Source organism: Myotis lucifugus, unplaced genomic scaffold (assembly GCF_000147115.1).
Source record: "Myotis lucifugus unplaced genomic scaffold, Myoluc2.0 scaffold_78, whole genome shotgun sequence".
Taxonomy (NCBI): domain Eukaryota; kingdom Metazoa; phylum Chordata; class Mammalia; order Chiroptera; family Vespertilionidae; genus Myotis; species Myotis lucifugus.
In genome coordinates this window covers 3,923,274-3,937,824 of record NW_005871126.1, presented here as the reverse complement: position 1 = coordinate 3,937,824, position 14,551 = coordinate 3,923,274, and the positions used below count along the sequence as shown (strand labels likewise).

At 35.8% G+C, this 14,551-nt stretch overlaps 1 protein-coding gene across 1 annotated transcript in view; it reads left to right on the top strand.

Moving 5' to 3' along the window:
• The window catches only part of PDE3A (phosphodiesterase 3A), a 247,103-nt gene that overhangs the window by 134,228 nt on the left and 98,324 nt on the right, over positions 1–14,551 (top strand). The window lies entirely within an intron of this gene.

The following is a 14,551-nucleotide window of genomic DNA, read 5'->3' as shown; positions in this document are numbered from 1 at the left end:
TCAGGCATGGTGTCAGATTCCTCGCATCACCTTTCAACATCTCGTGGAGTCAATGCCATGAAGAATCGCCGCAGTATTGAAGGCAAAAGGTGGCCCAACGAAGTACTGATGGGGTGGTCATAATAATCTGGCCACTCAATGTATATGATGATTTCCTAATATCTTGCTTGAAAAACAATCCCTAAGCATAAATACAGTAAATCCTTAAAAAAAAAGAGGTGCCACAGAATTTAAAAATGAAAATCATATCTATTTTATTCATTATAATTTGACAAATATATATCTCATAAGAAGCTTTTTTCTAGCAAGAGAACTCTATAGTCAGAATGATATTGAGGATCAGTAAGTATTTTGACAACTATAGATATTTGAATCAACTCCACATTATCTAAAGTCCTAACTAGTTGAATCCCCTTATTTAATTTTCTTCTGAATGAATCAGTCAGTCATTCTTTAAACAAATATTTATTAATTCCCTTAATTGGTGTCAGGCACAGTTCACATAGCAAATAAGACCAACAAGGTTTCTGCTGTTCTAAAGCTCATTTTCTAGAATGGGAAACAGACAATAAACAGTACTGAAATAAACAAAATCATTTTAGATTGCAGTAAATGCAGGAAACAGGCAGTCATTGCTGAAGAGTAATGGGGGAAGATGAAGGTAAGGCTGGCCTCTTGTTTACTTTCTAACCCCAGTACTTAGTACCTACTACCAAGCCCAGTCCAGGGTAGGTGCTCAGTATGTATTTGTTTATGTTTGATGAATGGATAGTTGATCAAATGAATGGATGATGGATGGATGGGTGGATGATTGGTCAGTCACGGAAAGTGTCTCTAAGAAGGTGTTACTTGAAATGAAACCTGAATGATGAGAGTGAGCTAACAGTGTTAAGAAATGGGAAAATTATACTAAGTGAAATAAACCAGTCAGTGAAAGATAAATACCACATGATCTCACTCATTTATGGATAATAAAGAACATTACAAACTGTTGAACAGAAATAGATAGAGGCAAAGAAGCATTGAACAGACTGTCAAACTACAGCAGGAAGGTAGGGGAGAGTTGGGGGAGTAAGAGATCAACCAAAGGACTTGTATACATGCATATAAGCACAACCAACAGACGCAAGACACTGGGGACAAGGGGACGAGGGCATGTGCCGGGGGGTAAGGGAGGCCAGGGGAAGGTCAGTGGGGGGGGGGGAGACATATGTACTACTATGTGTAATACCTTAAACAATAAAATTTTTTAAAAAATGGGAAAATTTATTCCAGGCAGGATAAGTAATACCTAAACCTTGTAGATTATTGCAGTGAGTTCGAATTTAATTGTAAAACAAATGAGAAGCTATTGAATGGTTTTATAGTGATTTTCTTATCTTCATAAAAATTATATGAAGGAGCTAATATTATTACTATCTATATTTTACAAATGAGGACATTGAACCTAGAAATGATAAAGTAACTTAACCAGGTTCATGGGGCTAGTAAGTGTGAAATTGGAATTTGATTTTAAGACATTTCAGTCTGGAACCTACAATGTTATAAAAAGACTCAATAAATATAATATGTATAGTAACTTGCACAACAAGGCCCTGGATTGTTAAATCAGCAAGGAAGAGGGAGGCTGAAAATCAGAGATCTTCCACTTAAATGGATTCAATTTTTACACAATTTTTAAAACATCTCTTATATTGACTTACGAATGGAATCTATAGCATAGTCACAACCACTTCTGGACTGACTTTGTCTTTTGAGGTTAAAATTGTCTTTGTGTAATAAGTTATAAACTGGATTATTTTAAAGGGGTCTAGTTTTAATGAACTTTTTGAATATAGGGAACGTGCACAAAATAAATATTCTTTAAGTTTAGAATAATAATAACTTGAAATAGGGAAAACATTACAAACTCAAGCTGAGCAGTCCAGTTTGGCTATGCTTTTCAAGTGGAGACTAGACATTGTGTAATTTATTGATTCTTAAGAATTGAATTGGCTGTCTTCTAAGGATACTATCTAGGGCATTTTGTACATACCCTGGAGCCAGAAACAGCACAAGAACAGTCATTTCCCTTTCAAAAAAAGAAGAAGAAGAAGAAATGAAGGCTAACAAGAAAATCACCCTAACACTCATGGTGAAACATATAATATTTCAAGTCATGGTTAGAAGTAAGAAAAAAAGACTTAATTGTGTGCTTCTTTTAAGAAAAAATCCAGGGAATTTGCAATTTAGACACATAATCAAATAAGCAAAAGTCCCATCCACTGTATATTATTATTCAAATTGACAAGGTCAGTGTTAAATTGACATAGCAATCAAGCTTCCTCTTTTACAACCCAGGATGATGTTTTCTAATAGCCATTGTTAAGTAGCTATTTGTCTATTTCCTTGTGTTTATTATTTCCAGATTCACTTAAGTTCTTTTTGTTTTGCCTTTAATAGAGGTTCTGGTACCTAGTAGTTGCTTTAAAAAAAGAAAAGAACAAAGTAAGTAAATCCCTCAGCTCTGTGCTTGAGGTAAGAACAGAGACAGAGAAGAACATGGTAACCCTTTTACACCTGCAATTCTACCTACCTCAGTTAATAAAAGACTACAAACAATTTCAGGGCATGCTATATGCTTCCTTGTTTTTCCCACTTCCCTTTTCCTTGCCACATCATGTCATATTCTAATTTATTTTTCTTCATCCCTAGACCCACGTAATATGTCCGTAAAGGAAATAAATTTCCAAGAAACTTCCCCCCGACCCCGCCGCCCCGCCCCTGCAAAAGAACACTCGTTGTAGTACAAACAAACTCATAAAATCACTTTCAATTTATCAAATGGATTCTGAAGCCATGAAGGAAAAGCGAGAGGCTGGATTGAATTTGGGGGCATAGATATATTTTATCTTAACCTTGAGCTAACAGAATATCTCCAGGCCTTATAATAAATTATCCCCAGAAACATTGAAGAAGCTGAGGACAAAATGCACAAGTTTTGTTAGAACTCACTAATTGAAAAAAGTGGAAGTAAAGTAATCTTGGCAATACCAAGTTCAGAGGAGAGAAGACACCTGAGGGACTTGTAATGGGGCTATGGCACATATTGTTCTCTGCCACTTCAGTCAATCTGTCCTTTTTTCACTCCTCCCCCAAGTGAAACTGTTTATGGAAGGGAAAGTAGCATGGAAAATGCTGGAAAGTTTGTCATGTTGCTGAAGATTTGGGCATTGATGATAAACGTGGATACGCATTGAATAAAATAAGACTTTAAAATTTTGCAGAAAGCATTTTTTTCTTTTTGCTTCTTGAAAAAAAAACATTAATATTTGATTCTGTTATTGGAAAACTTCTAAGTACGTTTGGCATTACTGAGTATATCAATCTACTTTTTCAACTCTAAGTTTTTGAATTTAACTACAGAGCAATTATTTCCAATTCAAGTTTGTTATCCTAATCAAGATAAGTGTAAAATTACACCTACATCAGATTTCAAAGTATGAAAGACAGAATGTAAAAATATCTCATTTATCCTTTTAAAAAATATTATCTGTTGAAATGATAATGTATTGGATATATTGAGTTTAAGAAAATGCATTATTAAAATGAATTTTAACTGTTGAAAAAACGTGGCTAAGCATTGAATAAAATAAGACTAAAAATATTACAAAAAACGTGTTTTAGAAAAATGTAACCTCACATTAAGAGGAAATTGTATCAAAATGAAATCAGTATTTTATGTCACTTATCAGACTTAAGATGATTCAACTTAAGTCACATGAATTATTGAGATTTAATATTAAAAAGAACAGTATTGGTTTTTAAAAACTTTTCTTAAAAAAGATGATTTAAGTAGAGAGTTTTCCTCTGATTTAGTTAATTTTGTTGCTATATGTAACAGCTTATAAACAGTAGTAATATAAGTCCACAAATGAACACTATTTGAGAATCAAAGTAATTTTCTTGTTTTCAGAACACGTTATTAATTGTAATGCTACAGTTTAAGAAATTGTATGTTGTTTATACCACAAGCAATATATGAGAATGTTTGATGGAGAAAAAGAAAAAGAAAAACTCAAAACTTTCCAAATGCAAGACCTCATACATCTTGTTGAATTACAACTTTTGCCACAACTGAGGCTATGTCTGGATTTCATTATTTTCCCTGTGATTTCCAATTTTTCTTCTAAGGAAATATCAATTTTATAGATAGTTCCATGGAGTTGCCTTGGTGAGTTTGACTGAGGTTTAATAATTTCTTAGGGAAAATAGCCTTAAATGAGTTCTTCCATGTGGCATTGCATAAAAGGAAACTGAATATATAGGGAAACAGAAATGTTAGAGTGATCCACTCTAAAAACAACAAGTAAAGAGATAGAAATAGTAAATGAGAACTTTTTTAAAAAAAATGACTTTTATTCAATTACCCAAATTGACAGAAATAATACATGAGATAATGTAGTAAACTGTGAAATATACATGTATAGCCATATTCAGTGCTGCTCAGAGATTTGAGTTTCACCTGAAATAAAGTTGATAGAGGGAATAAATTAAAGCCATAACTCTTTGTTTAATATTTCACAAGAAAACTGCACTTTGTTTTGCTGCTTAAAACTTAAAAGCTTTTTTTATTGGGGTAAAATTGGTTAATAATAATATTATATAAATTTCAAGTGTACAACATTTATAATTTGATATCTATATACTCTATTGTGTGCTCACACCGGTAGTCTAGTTTCCCTCCGTTACCATATATTTGACCCGCTTTACCCACTTTGCCCTCCTCACTCCTCTCTTCCCCTTTGGTAACTACCATTCTGACTACCAAGGGGCAGACGCTCAGACTGGTAGGTTAGCTTGCTGCTGGGGTCTGGCCAACTAGGACTGAGCGAGATGGGCCAGACACGGCCTTGGAGCCCTCCCACGGTCCAAATGTAACTATGAGTTTGTTTTGTTAGTTCTTTTGTTACTTTTTTGTTTTATATTCCACATATGAGGGAAATAATGTTTTTTTGTCTTATTTCATGTTACTCATTTCACTGAGCATAATGCCCCCAAGATCCATCCATGTTGTTGCAAATGGCAATAGTTCATCTTTTTTATGGCTGAGTAATTAGTTTATTATATACTAGAGGCCCAGTGCACGACATCCCTGCACTTGGGGGAGGGGGTTCCCTCAGCCCGGCCTGCATCCTCTTGCAATCCAGGAGCCCTCGGGGAATATCTGACTGACGGACATCCTTGGCGCTGCCACAGAGGCAGGAGAGGCTCCCGTCACCACCGCTGCACTTGCCAGCTGTGAGCCTGGCTTCTGGTTCAGCGGTGCTCCCCCTATGGAAGTGCACTGACCACCAGGGGACAGCTCCTGCGTTGAGCATCTGCCCCTCGATGGTCAGGGTATGTCATAGCAACCTGTAGTCCAGCCGTTCAGTCAATTTGCATATTAGCCTTTTATTATATAGGATCATGTAATTATCCATTTTTATTGTGGTTATTTTAGAAACATTTACATGGATTTTGTGGGTGGTTGTGTGTTTTTTTGTAATTGAGTTTATTTATTTATTTATTTATTTTTTAAATATATTTTATTGATTTTTTACAGAGAGGAAGGGAGAGAGATAGAGAGTTAGAAACATCGATGAGAGAGAAACATCGATCAGCTGCCTCCTGCACATCTCCTACTGGGGATGTGCCCGCAACCCAGGTACATGCCCTTGACCGGAATCGAACCTGGGACCTTTCAGTCCGCAGGCCGACGCTCTATCCACTGAGCCAAACCGGTTTCGGCTGTAATTGAGTTTATTTGCTTATTTTTTCAGGCCTATCGATTGCTTTGGAATTTGGTTTTGTTTCCAATAGATGACACACCTGAATATGCAAATCTTTTCCATGTTGAACAGACTCGACTCTCACATTGCTTTTCCCTCAGATTATCTTTTCAAACATCTATTATTTCTGACTTTGTCTTTTGCTGCTTTTTATGCCTCAGGAAGATATCTCATTTTTGCATGCCTCTCTTTACCAGGGTTACCTAGTAATGTTAAAATTTGGATTTTCCAATTGTTATGCAGAAAATAAATCTGAATATGACTCTGTAGACTCAGTAGACTTTATGGTCATGTACATGTATTACATGTTACTCTGAATAATGATGCATGGTTTTGTTTTACTTAAAAATTTTCTAAAAGTTACTAAATTGTGTATTGGCATGGTCAAAGAATGGGATTCTCCCATTCTAACTTAATAAAAAGTTACCAAAGATATCATCTGAATTATACTTTTCTTAAAGAATTAGAATTCAACAATACTAGATGATATCATGTAATTATTAACAGTGATAGTAATAATAGGTAACATTTAATGAGGCATTACTAGGTGCTAGACTAAGCCTTCTTTATATAATGACTCATTAATTCAGCCAAAACCCATGTGAATTAGGTGCTATTATTGCCTAAATCCTGGAGATATGGAAGCTAAAGCAAAGAGAAATTAAGTTAATTGTCCAAGGTTCTATATCTAGTAAGACTGACTTGTCAAAGATGGAATTTGAACCAATCAATCTGATCTCTAGAGCCCACATGGTTAACCACTACACTACACTACACTTTATTAATGACTCAGAAGGTACTTCAGGATCCTGTGATGCCTTTGGGTTGACAAACTCAACATTTGTTATGTTTACATAGAGCACAGTGCTAGATATATAGTGGGTACCCAATAAATATTTGTTAAAATAATGTATGTATGAATGTTGAGCAGGTGAATGCAAGAATGAACAATGTGTTTTATGAGTTGTGCTAATAGAGAATTTAACATAACTATACATCTGACATAATATTCTATATATTTTGAGTTTATTGCATAGCCAACATTTCAAAAGATTATTAATTTTTTGTATTTATATAAGATTTTTAGGAAAATTAACAGTTTATTTTATTTCAAAGTGTTTTTTTAAAGAGGTGGAGACTAGAAGTGACATGAATTTTTGAGAAATAAATCCATCAATTTAACCACCATGAGTTCCATGAACACAAACCAAATCTCATGTCTTTTTCTTTTTCCTTACCAATCAACTTTTGTGAGATTTGGTTAGGACTCAATAATTGTTTATTGTTAAAAGTAGTACAGTAGGGAAAAAAAGTATATAATTTGCAGCCATTTGACCTAATTTTTTATTCAGTTTATTGGGGTGACATTGGTTAATAAAACCATACAGGTTGCAAGTGTACAACTCTATAACACAGCATCAGCATACGGTATCATGTGCTCACCACCCAAAGGCAAGTCACTTTCTGCCACCATTTATTCCGCCTTTACCCTCTTCCTCCTCCCCCTCACCCCCTTTCCCTCTGGCAATCACCATACTGTTGAATGTGTCTGTTTTGGTATTATTATTATTGTTATTATTATTATTTTGGTGTTTTGGAGTTATTGTTGCCCTTTCTCCTCTGACAGCTGTCAGTCTGTTCTCTGTATCTACGAGTCTGTTTCTATTTTGTTCATCAGTTTATTTATAGACAGTCCTCGGGTTATGTCGGACTCGACGTACGTCATTTCGTGGTTACGTCGCCATCTCCCATTTATTTATAAAAAAAAAAAAGTTCCATCATTTCGACATATGTACATATGTGCTTTATCTTTTTTATTATTTACCACAAGTAAAGGTCAGGAATTGTTATCTTTCTTTTCAATTTTTTTACTGTTTCACTTCATTACTGCTGTGTATGTGCTCCATGTGAGTGACGTAGGTGCTTATGTAGGTAGGTTCCAACTTATGGCGAAAATCGGGTTATGTCGCACTGTAGGAACGGATCTCCGACGTAACCCGAGGACCTACTGGATATATTAAATTCCACATATGAGTGAAATATGGTACTTGTCTTTCTCTGACTAGCTTATTTCACTTAGCACAATCCATGTCTAACTACTGGCTAGTTATGTTACAATTTCACCTCTTTTAGTTCATTTTCATATTCATAAAATCAGGATCATATGTCTCTATCTTTTCAATAATGATGAAAGAAAATAATGGATAAGAAAAGCATTTAGAAAACTGTACAAAAAATGTTTCTCAAAATGTGTTCCATGGAAAACCATTCATCTCTTTTGAAACAAAGCGTTTGATGATCAAGTGCTTTTGGAAATATTTAGTTGAATTAAGTTCCTTTGCCTTAGGACTCCCCCAGATGTCAGCGATGCTAATATGTGGGCCTATCCAAGGAGGAAGTATATTATGCAGAGTTTCACAAGCTTATCTGACTCTATTACCATTTCTCTATAAAGTATCTCACCGTGTTTCGACGCAAGACTGTTGTGATCGCATTATCAGTAGGACCAATAAAGGTACAAAAATTCTATGTGATCCAGATAGTCAAGATATTTTAAGTAAAAATAATTGAAGCTTCGTATCATCAGCGGCCACATATAGGTTTAGGGTGATGATTGTAATTATGATAACAGGGACAGAAATAGAATTATGGAAACATTCTAAACCGGAATGTGGGAACATCATTATCTGAAATAGAAACAGAACTTGCACTGGAGAGGCTGGGCTTTCAAAGTCCAGCATATTTGGATTTCTCTCTTATTTGAAGTGTTCTCATTCCCTAATATTTATAAAATTTTTTACTGGCTGCTGGGTTGGAACCCTAAGCGTCAGTATCAGGGATTTATTCTCTGCCTAGTGGATGGAAAGGAAAATATACCCTTTAATTTCAGTGTTTTAGTGCTTTACTGTTTTCAGGCTCTCAATGCTTGCTGAGAGAGTCAATTCTAAAGAATTCTTTTTTTCCTGCCAATGTGTCTGAAGATTCAAGATGAGGATACTGGGAGAAAACTAAATTTTTCTGAGAATGATAAAAGAATATTTGTATTCTGGGCAAGATTATCAAGGCATTGAAGGCTGGGATCAGTAAGCTGAAAGACTTACTTCCTTGCCCCACCCCAAGAGGAAAGGGCAGAGGTGGTGATGGCTGCCAAAAAAATAAACAAAAACACCAAAAAACAAAACAAAACAACAAAAAGCTTTGTAATACTCTCGTAGATCGATGATGAATATTTCTGTGGCTTTCCATGGTATTCTGTGTAATGTAACCATGTCCTGTTTCCTTATGAAATTGTCAGTAACATCCCCATCCCTGGATGCCCTGTAGAGTGGGATGGATTTGGGGTTTGGGGTGATGTGATGAAGTGACAGTGGTGAAGGTGGGCTGTGACTAAGAACTGAGGCTGCTGATAATCTGGTTTCCTCAAAGGAAGCTGTTGGAGTCTCCCAGTTTATAAATTTCATTATAAAGGAGGCTCAGTCTTTTTCAGTGCCATTTGCATTAGGCCTTCCTAGGTGCCAAATGCCATGTAGAACCCAGGAGGGGTGGATGACAATGTGTGGGAGCCTCAGGGATTCTGCTAACACCTTTGGCCTAAGGCCTAAGCCTAATGCAGACTTCCAGTATCGATTTTTTGCAGAATGCAATGCAGTTTGGGCTTCTTGCCCCATGGATAACAAGAGGAAAAAGGAAAAATACACCAAGGATTAAGAGGTATTCCCTTGCAAGGTCTAGACAGGAGCTAAGCTGGCCCAAACTGTCAATCACCAATCTTCCCAGGCCAGGCCACTGCCATTCAGTAAGCCCTGTGGGCAGAGAAGTGAGCAGTCCAAACCCATCTTTCCACATGGAATTCTGGAGAGAGAAAACATACATAGTAAACTCATTAAAAAAAATAGAGTATGCCAAGGGAAGAATCCAAAGGGAGCTGCCAGGGGCAAAGGAGCTGTAATTTGCTTATCAAATTGAAAGTTCCATGCATAGCATAGCAAGTGGTGTTAACAGCGAGCCTCTGCTCTGATGCATTTTATGAGTTTGAAAACAAAACACATGTAAAGGGCCAGCAAAATTGTGCTATGAACTATGACTAGTATAAGGATGCGGTCCGTGCTCCACAAATTCTCGTTGTATTGAATGAAATTGAGCAAGAGTTTGAGGAAGGGAGAATCCCTGGTCCATGAGTTTATCTCTAGAAAGTGTAATCTTTAATTAGTGGAGCTACTGGTTAACTTTTGGACAATTTTATACCAGTGAAAGGGAATAAATACAAAATATATAATAATATGCCTATGGCTAAAAAGACCCAACCTATTTTAAAATTTTGGCTTAAAATAAGTCAGATGTACCATTCCTACTCCCATTGCACAGTCTTTGCATCTTCTGTTTGCTCAGCCTGGCCTATCTGTTCTCCAGATATCTATCTGGGTGTCTGGGACTCTCACTTTATACAATATCTGGCTAAAATACCACTCTTTCAGAAAGGACTACCCTGACATACTTACATAAATTAGTTCTGTTCCTAGCCCTTACCCTCCATTACCCTACTTCAAGCTCCTTTACAGGTTTATCATCACCTGGTACATTATATGTTTGTTTCTTTGTGTTTGATCTCCCTTCACTAGAATTATAAGAGCCAGCAGAATAGAGATGGCTCCTAGTTTGTTCACTGATAGGCGTAGGTTGTGCCTAGAACAGTTTCTTGAACATAGTAGTCATACGATAGATGTTTATTTAGTGATTATTGGATGAAATAAAGAGAGGGAGTTGTGTGAGAAATGTTATATCTTTATATGTATTTTTATACATTTTTCAAAAAGATGTTTTAGTAATTTTCCACAAGTGAAATAGGAGAATCGTTTTCCTGAGAATAATGGGAGAACAAGAGTTATCCCTTTTCATATCAAACCTTTTGCTTTTTTAAGTGCATGCAAAGAATAATTTTTTGCTAGTCATAGTTCTCTTGCAGCTTTCATCTCTTCGATAATAGCAAGGGTAAATTTATTCTTCTAAGATGCCCCTAAAGAGGCATTTTTAAATAATATATACAAAAAAATAGGAGAAAATAGCAGAGGGAAAACTATATAAACAAGGAAGGTAAATATTTTACCTACAGAAATGTACTTTCAATTATCCTTGTTTCTCATGCTGTTATTAAAAATATCTCTGCTTGGATGGAACCGTTTGTTTCCACGCTGCCTTCTCCTTTGCTTCTCTTGTGAACTTTTTAAATTTTGCGTCTGGCAGCAGTTTTGTTTTCCTTGGCACTCAGTCCTGTGTAACATACTCTTAGCTGAAGGCTGTGATGTAGAAATTTATTATTAAAAATAAAAGTGAGGGAGAGAAGAATTTATTCCATAAGGATAAAAATGACAGTGTCAAGGAAGTTAGGATTTTCAAAATGCTTTATATAACAGATTATATTTCTTTTCAAGGAAGTATACTTGTTTCCTATGAATAATTACAAGGGTCTTCCTTTTGCCTATCCTGATATTAATGGGGGATGAGGAAGGGAGGAAAGATAGTGGGGGTTTTTTTGTTGTTTTTTTTCCAGAGAATTTCTTCCTCAGATGGAAAGATTTTTGTTTGCCATATATAGGCATAACCTTGGTGACCTGTATATCCCCAAACCTTCTGGTAAGATGCTTATTAAAATGTTGTTACCCAGAGGAGTAATCATAGTTAGATAGCTATGAGAGTATCTTTTATAGATGGTGAGAGACAAACTTTTTTTCCTTACTGAATTAAGCAGCCATATACTTTTTTATCAACCAAAATATATTTCAGTTTTTTCTTTTTTAATAATTTTTCTAGTCTCAGTGTCAGTACCCTCCCCTGTTTTTACATTTCTAGCACCTTTCCTTAACGAATCTTAAAATCATTAGTATTCCTCCTCCAAAAACAGTATCGTGTCATGTTAATAAACTTTGTCTCTTTTCCCAGAATTGCCTAGATATCATACTGCTACTCATTGATCTTGAAAGCTTAGCCCAGATGAACTCAATTGCAAAAAGAAAATAATAATTCCACAATTTCAACTTCAGTTCCTCATTGTCCATGACCCATTTATGTCTTTTATCTAATCCCATGATAATGTCAGATGACTACTTTGGTCATCTGCAATTTAATACTAATCCTACCTGCTTGATTCACAGGATATTTTGACTTTCTCATTGAGATAACATCAACATCAGTTTGCGCTTAATTCTGAAATTCATTGACTTCATTGTGCAAGCTCTCCTCTTTACTGTTTTTTATAACTGACCAATTATTTTCATTTGTCTTAATCATTAGTCAAGGGAGTGGGGATAGAGAAGCGTCTTTGTATTCCTAAAACACTAGCCCTGTGGTTCTGCTTTAACAGAAATATGTACCAGTTCCCCAATGCTTCATTTTAATTTAATCTATAATATTAAGTAAGTCAGGCAGTTTAACCACACTGTGGGGGTTTTCTTTTTGGTACAGCTTTTTTACAGTTTTTTATTGTGGCAAAATATACATAACATAGAATTTACCACCTTAAATACTTTCTTCATTTAATCAAAAGTATATATATTTTTACATTTAATATTATTTTGTATTAGTTTATGAATATTTTTTAAGGAATACTGAAAACATTCTGCCTATTTTAGTCTTTGGTCCATGCTCTGAGAACAGTGTTCTTATGACAGCAAAATAAATTCCATATGTAAATAGGATAAATATTCATATGCTATCATGTGCTAATATGAAGCGAATCATCACTTCCCCACTCTCCACCCAGCATCCCATCTGTGCCAGGTATGGAGAGGTACAAGGGCCCTGACATCCTATCCAGCCCACAGCACCACCTCTTTCTTTGCATTTAAAAAACAAATTACAGAAAATAATATAACAAACCACATACACCAACTGAAATAATTAATACTGATTTTCAGCTTCGAAAATTTTAATTCAAAATAGAGTTTAAATGTTAAAGCCCTTTTGTGATTTCCTCAAGTGCAAAGGGAAAAATACCCTATTGATTTCTGTTGAATAAGAACGTTCCAGTATCTCATTTATCATTTGAGTTCATTCCTTTTTAGATTATATTTTACTTAGCATACAGATTTTTATAACTTTGCATTACTTTGAAGAAAGTAGTAACAGTATACATTTAAAAATATTACCACATGCTTGGTCAACTCAGATCATTAAAATATCTATAATAATAAAAGCATAACATGCTAATTAGACCAGATTTCCTTCTGGACTACCTTCCTGATAAAGCCGGGGCTGCGAGGGAAGTCCAGGTCCCGGGTGCCAGAGGGAAGCTGGTGCTAGGCAGCCGAGGGAAGGAAGGCCTACACTTGCACAAATTTATAATATCCTATGTAATAAAGAGGTAATATGCAAATTGACCATCACCCCAAAACAAGATGGCCGCCCCCATGTGGACACAAGATGGCTGGCAGGGCAGGGCAGTTGTGGGTGATCAGGCCAGCAGGGGAGGGCAGTTGGGAGGGACCAGGCCAGCAGGGGAGTGAAGTTGGGGGGGACTAGGCCAGCAGGGGAGGGCAGTTAGGGGCAATCGAGCCAGCAGGGGAGGGAAGTTAGGGGTGACCAGGATGGCAAAGGAGGGCAGTTGGGGGCAACCCGGCCAGCAGGGGAGGGCAGTTAGGGGCAATCGGGCTGGCAGGGGAGCAGTTAGGCGTTGATCAGGCTGCAGGGGAATGGTTAGGGGTGATCAGGCTGGCAGGCAGAAGCAGTTAGGGGCAATCAGGCAGGCAGGCGTGCAGTTGGGAGCCAGCAGTCCTGGATTGTGAGAGAGATGTCCAACTGCCCATTTAGGCCCGATCCTAGTGGAATCAGGCCTAAATGGGTAGTCAGACATCCCTTGAGGGGTCCCAGATTGGAGAGGATGCAGGCTGGGCTGGTTTGTTAATTAACAAATTTATCTTGTAGTAAGTGATGGTGCTAATGAGTCTGTATTTATATGGAATTTTTTCACTTCCAGTAAAATTACGTTTTTAGCATGAGTCTACTGACTATTTATATTCATCCTGTAAATTGTCCCTATCTGTAAATTCCCCCAGTTATCTACTAGTATTATATTTATTTGAATTTTTTAGAACTCTTAATATACTGGAATACATTATTCATTTACTTCAGATCTTTCATCAATGTGGTATTTGTGATAATATTTGAAGATTTTATATAGTGGATCTATTGAACCTTTGTGTGTGTTTTTTAATAAATTAGAAAATCTTTCTACATTCCAAGATAGTATATGCCTGGATTTTATTCTATTTTATACTGATGGTTTCATCTTTTTAAAATTTAAATACTTTTGTATATATGTTTATATTTTATAAGGTTCAGTCCAAAGAATCTATTATTATGCTTTCATTTGTTGAATAACTCATCAAATACCCATTTATTTTTTAATTTTCTTTTTCATATATTTTTGCTACATACACTTGAGTTCATTTCGAAAATAAGGAGCTGAACACATCTCATTCATTTATATTTTGAGTCTTAAATCATTATCCCATAATCCATTTAAATATTATAATATATTTTAATGACCACTATGTCACTTTTATCTTTTCTAATATTTTTCTGACTCCTTTAAGTTTACTCTCTCAGATAAAATTAGGCTATTGGGTGTTTGTTTTTAATTTTCTTGAAAAGTACAATTAGCTTTTGATTGAAATAGAGTTAAACCTGTAAATTTCTGTGGATACAACTGAACACTTGAAATTTTTATAGAATTCAGACTTCTTTGC